A 17179-nucleotide genomic window follows, 5' to 3' on the forward strand; every position below is an offset into this window, starting at 1 on the left:
CTGCAGTATTATGATACTATAAATTTAGAAATTATTCCAAAATGGGGTGTTTTCTGTCTCAGTCAGAAAAACATGTGACTGTTGATCTCGGAATCATGAGTTCATACCCCATGTTGGGTGTAGAGATTACTTAAATAAGTAAAACTTTAAAAAGTAGAAATGATCCAAATCCATTATAGAGGAATGCTTAAGTTAACGATGGCATATCTAAATTATGGATCACTGGGCAGACATGAAAGTAATGTCTACAAAGTGTGCTTAATGACAGAGGAAAAAGTCTGTGTTAGAAAGTCAGGAAAATATCTAATATAATGCCATGTGGGTAATATAAAGATGGATAGGTAAAATGGTTAGCCATGTATGTGTATGTGTGTGTATATTCACCTCGAAGTCTTTCTGAAATAAAGTAGTATATAAATAAGATACACATAGGAATTTTTTTCCATTCTTATACCCATGAATATGTATATATATTTATATTACATATACCCGATCGAAGTATATATGATACTTAAAGACATTTATAAGAGTAGCCATATTTTCTAAAAACTAACAAAAAAAAAACCTCAGAGCAATTTTGATGGCTTATAGAGGAGCCATCATTTTTTTTTAAATCATAACTATCCTGGAAAAATCTAGCACCTATCATATGGTATTGGTGTATGTAGCCAAAATCAAACCAAAAGGAAGTACAGCGATTAAGAACATGGTCTTTGGAGTCAAACAGACCAGGACCCAAACCTTGGCTCCTCTACTTGCTAGCTGGGTCACTTTAGGTATATTACTTTACTTGAAACTTTCTGAGATTTACTTTCTTCATCTATAAAATGGGGATAATCATACCTACTTTGTGGGTTGTCCTAAGGATGACATCATGAAATGTATATGTATATGAAGGGCTTAGTGTTCTGTTGGATGGTGTACAGATGTGCTTCTGAGGGAAATTGTGAATACCTGAAAACCCAATCAAGGGGACCATTCTATTGGACAGGAGCATAACCAAACAAAGCTTCAAATATGGCACTAAATATAAGTTCTCTAAGTAAATCTGTTAGCACGAAAACCAAACAAAAGACATCTTGAGGCAAATCACAGCTCTAGAACAAGCCAGTATATTTCTGGCCCTGTCTAGGACAATGGACATACTAACCAAATGGCAGATTATTCTGCTCATTCTTCAGGCCTTTTGTAGCAAATTTCTCCAGAAGAGTGTAATCTCCTTGGAAAGTAGGACCATCTCTTATTCTTCCTTACAGTTCAAGCATCAAGCACAGCACTTGGCATAGTATAGCCACCAATGAACTTTTTGTTCAGTGAATGAATGGAATCAGTGAGGCATAGAGAGGGGACTCTTGGGATATTTTTTGGGGAAGACTGAGCAACAATTTTCTTCACTCTCCAAGCTTTCAACTCCAGCTCTGAAGACAATGTGGCTGCTAATGGAAGCTTTCAAATAAAGAAGAAAATGTTCAATGATGAGTTGGTTTTAGTACCTTATGTCAGATATATAAGATGTAGGGGGATGCATTAAGAAGGGATGGGAGAATGGTTGTGCATAACTTCCGTTCCCTGCTGCCACATCCCATCATTCACAGCACATGCTCTTCCATTTCTGTGCCATGTTACAGCCAAGTGCCCTTCAGGGCAAGACCCTTGCTTGGCTCCCACCAGTTGGAGACATCTATTTCCAATTCACTCTGGGGCCTCCAGGTGATAGAATCCTTCTGACTTAACCTAATCCAATAGACACTCTGTTATGATCATCCATAAAAATATGTAGAAGAACATAGATGTTTAATGAAATTAGGAAGGTTCCAACAGAGGAGATTGGGGGAAAGTGGCCAAAGAAGAGTGTGAAAAATAAGATGAGAGGCATCTCAGAAGTCAAAAGAGGAGAAAATTTATTTAAAGGTGGGAGTGATTAGAAGAGTCAAATGCTGCTGGGAAACTAAGAGATGAGTACTAAAAATGCCACTGCAATATGGAGTTGGGAATTGATTACTGATCTGGAGAGAGATAGACCAGGAAATGATGGAGAAGAAATCAGGTGAAGAGAATTAGAGACTAAATGAACCATGAGGAAGTGAAGATAAGTCTTTAAAGAGCTTGGCCACAAAAGGAAGGAGAAGAATACAGGAGTATAGAGGGAGGAAGGAGACTGTGGGAGCTCAAAGGAAGAAATTTCTTATTAGATGAGAGTCGTAAGCATATTTATGCTAACTACATAAATCCAGGTATGATGGAGAGTAACTGGATAGGCCCATGGATAAAACAGGAGGTGGAAAGAGGAAAGAAAAATAGCTAAATCCACTGACCAGGCACTGTTCCAAATCCTTTGTGTTTATTAGTTCATCTAATTTGTAACCTTATCTCTAAGAGTAGGTGTTGGGATTAGTTTTGGGTGGGAAGAATACCTCTTCCACTGAGGTGGAAGAGAAAGCTTTTAGTTCAGGCGTATGCACGTGCATGTGTGTGCATTTACTTGGGGTGAGACAAAAGAGCAGGAAGGTGACAAGTTATCTTTGTCCATCTTCTGGAAGAAATAGAATGACAAGTCTTTCTTTGGAAGTGAGTAAGGTGGGAGAGTGTGCCAGGAAAGCATAGAGAAAAAATAGTAAGTTTTTATGGGAAATGATTAGGGATTGAATGGCATCTGATGTTAGCAGGAGAAAGCACAGACAATGAATACATACAGGGATCTCCAGGCATTGCTTTGGACTAGGTGCAGAGGGAAAACCACTATTTGGGAGTGATATTCATCCACACTTATGAGCTCACCACCCAGAGAGTAGAAGCAGAGAAAACAAATTGAAATGAACCAGGCTAGAGCAGAAAATAAATAAATAAATAAATAAATAAATAAATAAATAAATAAAGGAGGCGAAATATTTGAGAACAAGGAAATAAATTTAAATTGTAGGATTTAGAAGAGAGAAGGAAGGAAAGAAGGTAGGATAGAGACCAATCAAGGGGGACAAGATGGAGAGAGCACACTTTATAAGGTCAAAGAATAGCAATGGTGATAGGGAAAATGTATGCAGACTACATGAGAGCAGAGTCAGAAATTAGGCTGTCAGAGGTTAGGATTTCAGAGGTAGATTAGTTCTGGATATATGGCTGTTGGCTCCAACTTCAAGTCAATAGAGTAGGAGCCAGTAAGGGACTAGGAGTATCATGTATGATAGGCATCACCATGATGTGGCAGGAGTTTGATGAGAGAAAAGTCAGATGCTAAATGCATCCATGAATGGAGAGAAATTTGACAGAAAGCAACAGGAAAGAGGAAGACTTCATCTTAGCCATCTGGCACAGCCCTCAAAGGTTTTTCTATTCAAATGGACAAGTAACACTTTAGAAGATGGGTTAGAGGCCAGGAGAATGCTGATTCTTGTCAAATACTTGATCATGGTATTTTTGTGGATGTCTGGAGAGTGCAGGGACAGGCATATATATCAGTAATTTATGGTTCAAGGAAAGCATTTCTACGGCTTACCAGTTCAAAATAACACAACACTAGCATGGGCAGATTCTTAAGGTATTTTCCAGGTTCAGAGACCTACAATATTTTCGAGATTTGGTTCTCAACATTGGGACTTGTGAGCGCTCCTTCCAAGGATTTGCATGTGGCAGGGGGCAGGGGGGAGTCAATTAACAAAATACTAATTATTTAGAACCAGGATTCTGATTAATTGAAAGGCTTAGAAAAAAAACTTTGGCTGTCCAAAATAATTCTGCTTACCTGAAGTTTCTTTGTAAACGTGTATACACACCACCTTCTGTCGTTGCTTAATGTGGCAGTGGAGAGGCTTCCGTAGCTACTAACTTACAGTCATCCACACTAAAACTTGAACTGACTCATGTTGTCACTGGTCAGCATAAAGCTCCAAGAAGCTGTGGGTTCCAGTAAAGCACACTGGAGGTTCTGTTCTTTGACATTAAGTCAGACGCTTTGTGTGGACCAGAGGAAGACCAGGAATATGTTCTGTATGAGCAATTTCTATGATTGTAAGAAGTTTCCCGCTGAAGTTTTTTATTTATATGCTATCACTTATAGCTGATTGGCTATTTCCAAGCAATAATGATGAGGCAACTTTAGAGTTAGCAGAAATGGCTCAGCTCCAGCATTATTCAGGTAGTATCATTAGGGCAAACAAAAGATGTAGAAAATTTGGCTTCACTGCAAACCTCCTGGTTTAATGTCTTCAACCTGGAAAAGCTAGAATACCCCTGGGCATTTGCTGTTAGTATAAGAACTGAGCTCATACACCTTGTCCTTTGTATTGTTTACAGTGAAAAGGACAAGTGAGGGGGGTATAGTAACACAAGAAGAATAAACAGCTACCAGACAGAAGCATGGATGGGGCTGGAATTCATTTTGGAGAAGAATGGTGGTAAAATGGTTTCTCAAAGCACTCTCCTCACACCGTCAAGATCATCTGTGCTTGCTTGTTAAAAATACAGGAACTTTTCCAAATCAGTTGAATCATGGCCTCCCAGAACACTTGGGAGTCTGTATTTTATAATAAGCTACCTAAAAGATTCTGGTCTGCATTAACATTTGGAAACATTGAGAGAGAGGAGAGGGTAAAAAAGCTTTCAAAATTTTACCGACTTTCTGAAACGGTGTGGAACAACTTCAAAAATTTTAATCATTCATGAAGTGAGAAAAGCAAGAGGTATTTTCACACTAATCAGGAAGATGGTGTTGAGAGAGAATGAATGCCTTCCACAAAGTCACAAAACTAGCCAACAGCAATGCCTCAACTGAAGCCAAAGACCAGATTCTTTTAATGACACCATGATTCTTCAATGAGTCATTCCTTACCCTTGGCCAGTTTCTGTCTTCTTACAAACATACTTCATTCATTTAGATAACATTTTAAATCCCACAGATGAGGATTTAGCACTATGCATGTGCTTGTTATATAAGGCCTTAAAGTTTTAGTAATTCCATTTTTTGAACCAAAAAAATTTGACATACTTGTAGTGTTTTATGATTAATTTGTTCACAAAATTACATTAGTTACAATATGTTGATTCATCCTCTTTTTTACATATGTTGACCTATTTCCTGCCAATAAAAGTATACTTTCTTTGATAGTTGAGATCATATTGTGGATAGTCGAGATCATACAATTTTTATGTCCCACACTGAGTATCACATAAGTGATTTCTCAAGCCATTAAAATTTTTTTCTAAAGATAGTTTATAATGGTTGCACAATTGAATTGCCCACTTAAGAAAGAATTTTATTTCATGATATTTGGACTCTCCTAGAAACTCAGTATGTAAGAGACATAATTACTAACATTAGGTTCCTGGATGCCCTCTCCTTACTTCTATAGAACTGTATGGACAGTCACTTTTTCTTTCTTATTGTTTGTTCTACCAAATATTCCTACCCCAAATAGAATCACTGTTATTACTTGTGCCTTTACGCAACCTGGACACTTTGGGATCTTTTATATGCAAATTGTCAGTCACCTATAAATGTGTAGAGAAAGAAAGTTGAAAACAGAAAGGGGGGAAGCCAGATGGTAGAGTAGTATAATGAGAGATCTTGTCATTGAGATATTGAAAAGATAAGTGTATCAGTCAGGGCAGGCCACTCCAAAATTTCAGTGACTTAACATACAAGTAAAGAAAAGTTTTACTTCTTCCCTACATCACAGTGCCATATGAGGTTACCCCGTCCCACACAGTCCTATCAGCACGCAGGCTTTTAAAATTTTTTTAAATTCCAGTTAGTTAACATACAGTGTATTTTTAGTTTCAGGTGTACAGTATAGTGATTCATACATTGCCCTGTGCTCATCACAACAATGCCCTCCCTAATCCCTTTCACTGATTTAACCCATCCCTCTACCCCCTCCCATCTGGTAAGGATCAGTTTGTTCTCTGCAGTTAAGAGTCTGTTTCTTGGTTTGCCTCACTTTCTTTAGGATGCAGGCTTTTTTCCATATTGTTATTCTGTCTTCCTCTAAGACTTCAGAGTTCTCTCTGGTCAGCTCATAGTGAAAGAGAGGAAGGGCCAGCCACAGAAATGGTGCCATCACTTCACTAAAATTTCACTAGCCATAATTCAGGCACACAACTATACTTAGCTACAACTGATATTGGACAATAGTCTCTAGCTGTTGTCTCAAGATAAAAAAGAGAGAATACGGTATTGATGAGCACATGCAGAACCTACCACCATAAAGGAAAATAACCCATTGTGATAAGGAAGGAAGCTGGGAAATGAATCAAGAAGCCCAGTGGAGAAGGCAATCAACATCTTCCAAATCCTAAAATCAGAAAGGCGTTGGTGCATGGATGGAAAACCAAACACAAGGAAATATGTGTTCCCTACAACAGACTTCAGTGATGCTATCTTAGGGAAAATGGAAAGGAAAGAAGTAGTGATTCTGTCCAGGGAAAGGCAAATAGAAATAACTGCCTTAAGTCCTTTAGTGAACATGGCTAGATACAACAAACCATTCACTTGCCATTCCTTTACTTATCACAAATACTAGTTGAATACCTACTCTGTTACACTGTCCTAGACTGTGAGGTTCAAGACAGCCAGCCAACTGAAGGAGAGTAGGGATGTTGAAGTTGATGAAGACCATACTCCAGATAGAGGGACAGTATCTGTGACTTCTCAGAGCAAGAGAGAATAGAGCACTTTGGAAGATGTACTTGAAGAACTCAGGTAAGACTGGAGCACAGATGGGAGGGTGAAAGAGAGTGCCAGAGGGAAAGGCACTAATCAGCCCTGTTAAGAAGGACTTTCTAATTCATCCCAAAGGTGATGGAAGGCCATTGGAAAGTCAAGACTGGAGAAACATGGCTGGGAGGGGGATGTCTATTGGTGGGATGCACACAGAGGTGATGGCCACCTGAGCTGATACACTAGCCATTGTCATGGAAAGAGGTGGGTTGTTTTGAGATAATTCAAATGTAAAACTGAAAGTATTTAGTGACTGATTGAGAAGGAGGAAAAAGCAAAAGATGACAGAAGGATCTGTGGACTGATCTAATGGAAGCATCAATAATCTTAATTATTTTAAAGGAAAAATATGTGAGTAAGAAACAATCTTACTTCACTTGAACTCTGTATTATGGTTTTTGAACAACTATAAAAACAAATCTTTCTCTGTATTTATGAATGTCCTTACTTTGGGTAGGGCTTTCATGGTATCAAACCTTCTAAATCCAGTTTCCTCCACCCCATTCTTTCCATGAGACCACACGTTTCTCCACAACAGATTCTGCAGTAGAGGTTATCAGATGCCCAGCCACCTATCCACCCTCCCATCATGCTTCATGAGGAAGGATTTGCTATTTACCAAGGGAACCTTTTAAATCTGCTTATGGACATTCCATTAGAGAACAGTGAGAATGTAAACAACATAAATTTAAAGATGTTCAAGAGTTTCCAGGAATTGCCAGGACTGTAGGTTTAGAATAATAATGGTTAACATTGATCAATTAACAAAATACCAAGCACATTCTAACTGATTAACATACTGTTTTATTTGATCCTCACCTATGAGGTAAGCATTACTAATTTTACTATCACACAGAATGGAAATAGCTGAGCCAGAACTCAGATCTAGATAGTTTGGTTCCAGAGCCTAACACCCCAAAACCTTTGCTAACAGCCTCCAATGAGATGTGGAGGTAAACCTCATTATTGTGCTTCTGATTGCCACCAGCTATTTGAGACCGCATTACCTGCCAGTTTCCTCAGGGATGTGGAAAAGGCAAAGATATCCAGAAAGGCATCAAAAAGGTAAAAATAGATAAATAACTATTCAGAGATTTGTTTGACTAGTCTTATTGAAAGTGAATTGCCAAAGGGATAAGACAGCACTTGTCTCAAGAATATTCTCAGATCAAAGTAGGTTAGAGTAAAGGTATCAAGGTCCACAATGTTCAGGGGTGAGTATTTGGGGGATATTGGCAAGTAAGCCAGAAGGAACTTGGGCCAGAGGCTACTGTATCCTCCTTTTCCTTTGAGTCTCCCCCACCCACTATTGGTAGAGATGCAATACAAAATAACAGTTAAAACTGGGAGTTTTTGGTCATTGGGCCTAGGTTCTCAAGCAGATCCTGCAACTTAGCATCTATGTGACTTTAAGCAAGACATTTAAACTCCCACAGCCTCAATATACAGAGCAGTGACATTTAAACAATGATACTATCTACCTCACAGAGTTATTGATGATAAAATAATTCATGGGGTGCACTAAGCACACTTTCTGGAACCTACTGCGTGTTTTTAAATCATGGTTATCTCCCCCATGATGCCAGTGTCCTGGTATTTATGGTTTTATCTGGTTGCCTAGTGCCCATCCTCTTTTCCTAATAATGTCACATTCTTAATTCAAGAAAACATTCTGTTCCTCCGAGCCTCTGGTATGGATGCAACGTCAGCATCCCAGGTACTTTCACTGGGGATGTTGAATCCTGAGTGGATGGTGCAAGGCAGATACGTGCTAATCAAAGGGCTGCTTGTGGGAGAATGCTGCTGTACTTCTTTCTTCCTGGGCCTCCGGAACTTTCCTTAGTTACTCTCTATTCCCAAGGCTGGTTCTAAGGTCTCTTCCACCACTATGAATTCCTTGTTAGCTTGTAACCAATAACCCTTATGATGAGGCACCTGTATGTGATAGTGGTACATTTGATATTCATTCATATGTTATACATTCATTTGATTCAGCATAATTTGTACATGTTTTCAAGAATTCCACTCATGTCGTCATTTACTCAAACCCAGTTTTAGCTCTGCCATTTACTGAGCTGTGTGGCTCCAGGCAAAGTGACCTAAATCTCAGCTTCTTTCTCTAAAGTATGGATAATTAGACCAGCCCTGAATGGTTGCTTGCAGGATTTCCAACTATATGAATATATGTAATTTTTAAATACCATGACAATAGTATTAACTTGAGCTTCCATACGTTTGGGAGAGAAAAGTCTTTTTTTTTTTTTTAGAAAAACAATGCCATGAAGAAGAAAGAATTAATGTTTAGTTTCTTTTTCTCAAGCATAGGACTATGTAGCAAAGCTTTTTTTCTTTCCCCCCTCTTTATCATCTCAAAAATAAAGCTGAAAGACTCCTCAGAGACATCTTCCGTTCTGTTTACGGCATCAAATCCTATGATGTGCTGCCCTGTGGGAGAAAATAGGATGACAATGAAGACACCTCTGGGCCCGCCAGGCCTGTGAGAATAAAGGAAGAATGAGGTGCAGGGGGAAGCCAGCCATCAGACCTGTGATTTTTTCCCTAACGGGCTTTTGCTTTGGAGAAGGGACAGGGGGTGTTGAGGAGGAAGGATAATATCACAGGTGAGGGATTCTTGGCTCCACTTCCACGGTTGGTACCTGGGAAGGTCACGTTGTGGGATTCCCTGTACAACCTTGGGAACAGACCATGACAGTGCAGTTGGTGTTGCATCAAAATCACAGGGAGGCCTTGAAGCTAATTGTATCTGCACAAAAGAAGCCCCTGGCCTGGGCACCATACTTCATTTAGAGAGATCAGCATATCACCACCATTCACAAAAATATTAGTTTACTCAAGACCACATAGGCTCCTTCACTACTTGGGATCCAGTTCTGAGTGCTGACATATTTCCCCCTATAAATTTAAACACCCGTCCTTGTGACTAACACTATTCAGTCCCTGGGGAAATGCTTCTCTGCATTTCTAGAACAAAAGGGTACCAATCCAAATGCCATGAAGGATAGTAGGTTGTGCTGTTACTGAAACATTACAAGAAAAATGACTTAATTTACATTGCTTATTACTTAACTTACCAAGTCCTCTTCTAAAAGAGCCTAAATACAATATATGATGACATAAGGTAGCCCCTGTTGCCCATTTTCTTTGCACTCCAAGTCATGGGTCTATAGGTTCTAATGCATTAGTTAAGTATCTATAATAGTTGCATAAAGGAGATAAGGGATATTTTGCAATATTAAGTAATTAATATTGCTCTTCAATTTGTATTCATGTCAATGTAGAAATAATATGCATGAATTGTGACATCAATTCTTTATATTGTTTTAAGGATCCAGGTGTTGCTTTAAGAGATGATAAAAATAATTATGTAAGTGATTGGGATATATATATATATATATATATATATATATATATACATATACATATACATATATATATATACACATATATATATATATACTGAAATTAAAATAATTTGGAGTATTTCTACAATAATAATATCTTACATGACTACCTTATTACAGAATCTGAACATAATATATAAAATTCATGGTTTATTTCTGAATTTAGGAACTACTTTAAGAATTTTAATACCAGTTGCTATTGCCTCAGCAGAGCAAGGTTTGATTGATAAAAATAAATCTCGGAGCTATAATGATTCAAGAAAGCTTATCTAATTTATCAATTGTCAAAAGAGCAAAAATTATGTGAAAATTGTTCGTAAAACATATTTTGTAATTTTGATTAAATGAAAGTAAGGGAAATAAATTTTATTGAATAAGTTTGTAGTAACTTATAAATCATATAGCTCCTTATTGTATCAATCACTTAAATATCACTACTCCATGATACAGGACACCCAAAGATATCCAATGTAAACAAATCCAGGTATCTTTGATACATTGTCAACTTTTAGTCATCTTAAAATGTATTTACTAGGGTTCTTTTTATTGTGTCATTATGCAAGTATATTTGTCAAGGTGGGAGCACAAAATGTTACTTAATAGTTTGATTACTGACTTATAAAATATAAATATTTAGACATAGACATACATATTTACACAGTTAGGCATGTGGTCCTCCATCTGTCCCCTTGCCCTCAGTCCTATAAGCGTGGGGGTGTGCCTGCTTGAAGCTTACCCCTCCCCAGCGGTGTTCAGTTTTTGCGCAGCAGGGATACTGAGTTGATTAAGACAGGACTGGTGGAGTCTTCTAGGTAAGAGCAGGTAGAAGAAGGACATAGGGGCAACTATAGGGTCTGCAGCCAAGCAGATGATGCAGGAGGCACCAAATCAGTAAGAAGGAGGTTGCCAGTATTCCCAAGGAGCATTGCATGAGTCAAATAATGGCCTACCAGTTCCCCATATAGTAATGCCAGAAGGGAAAGAAGCTACCAGATAGATGGGGTCTAGAAAATCATGAAACTGCCAGCCCAAAAACTCTGTCTTAAGTTGCAAAAAGCTACTCTCCTCCTCCTGTACACTGAGACAGCATCTTGTAAAATTTCAGGAAGAGTTGAAAAAAATTAGAGACTGAATAACCTAACCTTATACCTAAAAATTAGAGACTGACAACCTAACCTTATACCTAAAGTAGCTGGAAAAAGAACAGTAGGTAAAGCCCAAAACCAGCAGAAGAAAGGAAATAAAGATTAGAGCAGAAATCAATTATATAAAAAAGAAAAACAAAAACAAAAAAACAGTGGAGCAGATCAACGAGACTAGGAGCTGGTTCTTTGAAAGAACTAACAAAATTGATAAACCCCTAGCCAGATTTATCAAAAAACAAGAGGAAAGTACCCAAATTAAAACAACAACAACAACAACAACAACAACACGAATCACAAAGAGGAGAGATCACAACCAACACTGCAGAAATATAAACAATAACAAGACAATAGTATGAGCAATTTTATGCCAACAAATTGGGCAATCTGGAAAAAATGGACAAATTCCTAGAAACATACAAACTACCAAAACTGAAAGAGGAAGAAATAGAAAATGTGAATGGACCCATAAGCAGTAAAGAAATTTAATCAGTAATCAAAAATCCCCCAACAAACAAGAGTCCAGGGCCAGGTGGCTTCCCAGGGGAATTCTACCAAACATTTAAAGAAGAGTTAATACCTATTCTTTTGAAAGTGTTCCAAAAAATATAAATAGAAGAATACCTTCCAAACTCATTCTACAAGGCCAACATTAATTACCTTGATTGCAAAACCAAAGGCACCCTAAAAAGAATTACAGACCAATTTCCCTGATGAACATGGATACAAAAATTCTCAACAGGATACTAGCAAATTGAATCCAACAATACCTTAAAAGAATTATTCACCATGGTCAAGTGGCTGCAGGGCTGGTTCAATATTTGCAAATCAATCAATGTGATACATCACATTAATAAAAGAAAGGATAAGAACCATGTGATCCTCTCAATAGATGCAGAAAAAGCATTTGAAAGAATACAGCATCCTTTCTTGATAAAAACTCTCAACAAAGTAGGGATAGAAGGAACATAAAAGCCATATACAAAAGACCCACAGCTAATACCATCCTCAATAGGGAAAACCTGGGAGCTTTCCCCCTAAGGTCAGGAACATGACAGGGATGTCCACTCTCACCACGGTTGCTCAATATAGTACTAGAAATTGGCCGTGGCAATCAGACAACAAAAGGAAATTAAAGACATACAAATTGGCAAGAAAGAAATCAAACTTCCACTGTTTACAGATGACATGGTACTCTACATGGAAAACCTGAAAGATTCCACCAAAAAACTGCTAGAACTGATACGTGAATTCAGCAAAGTCATAGGATATAAAATCAATGCACAGAAATCAGTTGCATTTCTATAAACCAATAATGAAGCACCAGAAAGAGAAATCGAAGAATTGATCCCAATTACAATTGCACCGTAAGATACCTGGGAATAAACCTAACGAAAGACGTAAAAGATCTGTACACTGAAAACTACGGAAAGCTTATGAAAGAAATTGAAGAAGACACAAAGAAATGGAAAAACATTCCATGCTCATTGATTGGATAAGCTTTCTGTTTTGATTCGCAAGCTAGATGCATCAGAGAAGTTGATTTGAAGTCCTTCAAAGAGACTACTTTCTATGAGATAGTAGATGTTCTGAAGAAAAGAAGCATAAGGATCTGGAAGCCCTAGCCCTCTGTACCCCATAAGCCTAGGCTGAGCTCCAGAGACTCCAGAGATGATTGTAAGGGCTAGTGCAAAGAAGACTGGTCTGGCCAAATGGCCAAAAGGAACTGGAAAATTCTGCAGCCCTGCAAACAGTGTGGGAGCCCATAAGGAAGTTATTCTCCTGGCCAAGTGCCTGAGATACTGTATTCAAGAAACTCAGGCAGCCTTGAGGCAGATAGGAGCTAATGCTGGGGTTGGAAATACACAAGATGGTGCAGATCTTGTTACCACCACTGTCTTAATCAAATGACCTTGAACAATTCACCATTTGAGATTTGGTTTTCTCATCTGTAAAATGAGAATAACTTGAACTATAAAGAATATTAAAGAAGATATTGTATGCAAAGGTTACTAACACATAGCAGAGGCTGAATAAAGGCTGGCTCTTACATGTTTCTAGAACAAAATATTAACTACTTGTGATTCCCAATTTCCATTCTTGAAATGTAATTAATCTAAGGAAATAACTGTGGCTATTTACAAAGATTTGGAAGTATGGAAGATTAATTACACAGATATTTGGGAAAACGAAAACCCAGAAAAGTATTTAAATGCCCAACCATGCGGAGGTGGTCAAATAAGTTTTGTTGTACTCATCAGTAGTATTAAGTAAAAAGTGCTCGATGTCAAGAGCCTATGTTTTTGAAAATACTGTTAAACGAAGAAAGCAGACTGCAAAACAATATGGAGAGCATATCATTCTTACAAAAATGTTACCTATGTGAGTTTTGTTTCTCTTCAAGGACCCCTGTCTGGATCCTGTCCCAAGCCCAACACATTGCCCCTTTACCAAAATTAGGAAGCTGCCCAGACACATCTGGACCCCACAAGTACATATGCTTCCTGGTCACACCTCTGCCCTATTGCTGAGATCGATCTGTGGACAAGTCCGTGTCTCCCGCTGGAGGACACCCTAACATTTGTGGCACTCAGGACAAAAATATAGGTGCAAATATAGATACCATGTAAGGTACTCTAAATATTCAGGCTCTTAGTGTCAACCTTGACAGTTTTATTTTCTTTTTTGTAATGCAAGTGTCTGACCTAAGCTTTGATTGCTGAGGCATCCATTTCAAAGAGGCATCCACTTGAAAGAAGGCTATTTTGAATATACACATTGCCCTGCCACACATCTAGATAAAGAGCCAGGCCACCTACCCTCACTGCATTTCCTTCATTTTAGAGATCCTGGTTGATTTTGATAACTGACCTTTTGAGCCACTTGCTTTTTCTCTTCTTGTGCTTTAAATTCCTGCTCTTCCCCAAAAACTTAACTAATAGCCTACTATTGACTGGAAGCCTTACCAATAATACAAACAATTAATAGATATTTTATTGCATGATATGTGTAATGTATATTGTATTTTTTACAATAAAGGAGACTAGAGAAAATAAAATGCTATTAAGAAAGATCACAAAGAAAATACATTTACAGAAAAAAATTCCTGCTCTTACATTATAAATTCACCAATGAAGAGTGAGATCCTTAATTCCCAAGCCCCCAAACCTTAACCCCTCAAAAAAGCAGAACCCCAGGCATCTGTTCTCTCTCTCTCTATCTCTCTCTCTCTCTCTCTCTCTCTCCACCTTGACCTCAAGTTGTGGCCCCCAGTGTGTAATTCCCAGGTCCATGAATAATAAGACTCTACTTCTTTCAAAGTTCCTTGATGGTTATGGCCGAGGGCATCTTGGAATCATAATAGGAACCACAAAGGCCGGTCCAACCACAATATTGGTTATTGATAGGCTGATACCGGCACAAAACAAGGCTACAGAAAAACCCTGAAAACTGTTAAATAAAATGTCTCTCCCCTATCTTGACAAATATACCTTCATAACTAAAGTATCAATCATGGACAATAACACTGGAATAACGTACATCACAGTGTTCGCAGTAGCTGTCTCTAGATAGTGGGGCTGTGAGTGGTGTATTGGTCCCACAATTGCCATATTGTGTGAGGAACTTGACACCCAAGAGGTCACATGGCCATTGTGCAAAACAGTATGGTGATTCCTTGAAACCTTTAAAATAGAATGACCATATGATCCAGCAATTCTACTCCTAGGTATATACCCAAAAGAATTGATAGCAGGGACTCAAATACATACTTGTACACCAATATTCCTAACAACACTCTTTATAATAGGCAAAAGGTGGTAGTAACCCAATGTCCATCAAGAGGTGGATGGTATGGGGCACCTGGGTGGCGCAGTCGGTTAAGCGTCCAACTTCAGCCAGGTCACGATCTCGCGGTTCGTGAGTTCGAGCCCCGCGTCAGGCTCTGGGCTGATGGCTGAGAGCCTGGAGCCTGTTTCCGATTCTGTGTCTCCCTCTCTCTCTGCCCCTCCCCCGTTCATGCTCTGTCTCTCTCTGTCCCAAAAATAAATAAACGTTGAAAAAAAAATTTTTTTTTAAAAAGAGGTGAATGGTAAAAAAAATGTGTGTGTGTGTGTGTGTGTGTGTATTCATACATGAATACACACACACACACACAATGGGACTTTTCTCCACCTTAAAAAGAAATGAAATTTTGAATGAAATTTTGAAATGAAAACATGGGTGAATTTTGAGAGCATTATGCTAAGTGAGATAAGCCAGACACAAAAGGATAAATGCTACATGCTTGCAGTTATATGAGGTATGGAGAGTAAGCAAGATCATGGAGACTGAAATAGAAGAGAGCTTACCAGAGGTTGGGGGAGGAGGAATGGGAATTATTGCTGAATGGGCACAGAGTTTCTTTTGGGGATGATGCAAAAATTCTGGAAATGGATAGTCATGATGTGGTTGTACCACACTGTCAATGTCCTTAACATGGCTGAACTATAATATATCCTTAAAACTTGTTAAAGAGATGACTTTTATATTAGGTATATTTTACCACAATAAAAATAGAGAGTTTAGAAAAGGGTCTACTCAGGGGTGCCCGGGTGGCTCAATCAGTTAAGTGTCCAACTTCAGCTCAGGTCATGATCTCACGGTTCGTGGGTTCAAGCCCCACATCAGGGTCTGTGCTGACAACTCAGAGCCTGAAACCTGCTTTGGATTCTGTGTCTTCCTCTCTCTGTGCCTCCCATTTGCCCTCTGTCTCTCTCTCTCTCTCTCTCAAAAATAAATAAATGTTTAAAACATTAAAAAGAAAAGAAAAGGGTCTACTCAGATTTTTCAGCAGTTTTCTTATTTAGAAAGAAAAATCTGATGGTGAAGCTCAAGAAAACTTGTATTTGGGTAAATGTTGGAGGCAGAACCAATGTGAGGAGGTAAAGGGTATATCTGATGTAAGGAGGAGGCTCTGGACTGAGGCCAGCCAGGACAGAGTGTGACGGAAGGAGAGGGTATGCAGGGCATCGTGGAGGAGGACATAACTGCTGACAGATGTGTGTGGGGAATAACGCTCTGTTCTCCAGTGTCAGCAGGGGCCACCATGTTCTCGGCACAAATGGAACCACAAGTTCTTTTTGCAGGCTGCACAAGCATGATGGACCTGGAATTAAAACTTCTAAAACCTTGGGGCGCCTGGGTGGCTTGGTCGGTTAAGCGTCCGACTTCAGCTCAGGTCACGATCTCATGGTCCGTGAGTTCGAGCCCCGCATCGGGCTCTGTGCTGACAGCTCAGGGCCTGGAGCCTGTTTCCGATTCTGTGTCTCCCTCTCTCTCTGCCCCTCCCCTGTTCATGCTCTGTCTCTCTCTGTCTCAAAAATAAATAAACGTTAAAAAAAATAAAAAAAATAAAAACTTCTAAAACCTTAACCGAAAGTTAGAAGGAGAAACTAATAGCGAAAGACATGGGACTGGGCAATTTTAGATAAATTGAGGGGGAAACGGAGCGAGAAAAGTTCATGGTGGTGGAAAATAAAGTAGCTTTTTCCAACAGCTACAAGAACAGCGTAGGAAATTTGGTTCAAGCATTCTGAAATTCTGAGGTCCAGCAACAGGATGTGTTTGTTTAGAGATTGCTTCATCAAGCCACAGCGTATACCACAACCTTAGCCCCAGGGGAGGCAAGGTATATTTAATCTTGCTGGTCTGTTAACACATATTTGTTAACTATTTCACCTCCAAGACTGAAACATTTTTAAACATCTATATTAGCTAGTTGGCTAGTGATTGCTTTACATATCTGGTCCCTGGGCTCTTTCTCTTATGTTGAGTAACTTAATAAGTTTCTCACATTTTTAACAGTTCTTCGCATTACTGAATATAAATGCTGACTCTATAAATTAGCATGTTGATGATGTAAT

The 17179-nt window shown here is 38.7% G+C and overlaps 1 protein-coding gene and 1 pseudogene across 4 annotated transcripts in view; one reads left to right on the forward strand and one right to left on the reverse strand.

Annotated features, from left to right (window-relative positions):
• The window catches only part of LOC125146581 (beta-enolase-like), a 42645-nt pseudogene that overhangs the window by 14440 nt on the left and 11026 nt on the right, over positions 1–17179 (forward strand).
• The window catches only part of GLYATL2 (glycine-N-acyltransferase like 2), a 70262-nt gene that overhangs the window by 8644 nt on the left and 44439 nt on the right, over positions 1–17179 (reverse strand). For 2 of the 4 annotated variants that reach the window (XM_047878482.1, XM_047878479.1), the window contains exon 2: positions 1151–1446. The exons of the other annotated variants lie outside the window; for them this stretch is intronic. The gene's annotated coding sequence lies outside the window, so the exon portion shown is untranslated. The remainder of the gene's footprint in view (positions 1–1150; positions 1447–17179) is intronic. 4 annotated transcript variants of the gene reach the window in all.

This window comes from Prionailurus viverrinus, chromosome D1 (assembly GCF_022837055.1).
Source record: "Prionailurus viverrinus isolate Anna chromosome D1, UM_Priviv_1.0, whole genome shotgun sequence".
NCBI lineage: Eukaryota > Metazoa > Chordata > Mammalia > Carnivora > Felidae > Prionailurus > Prionailurus viverrinus.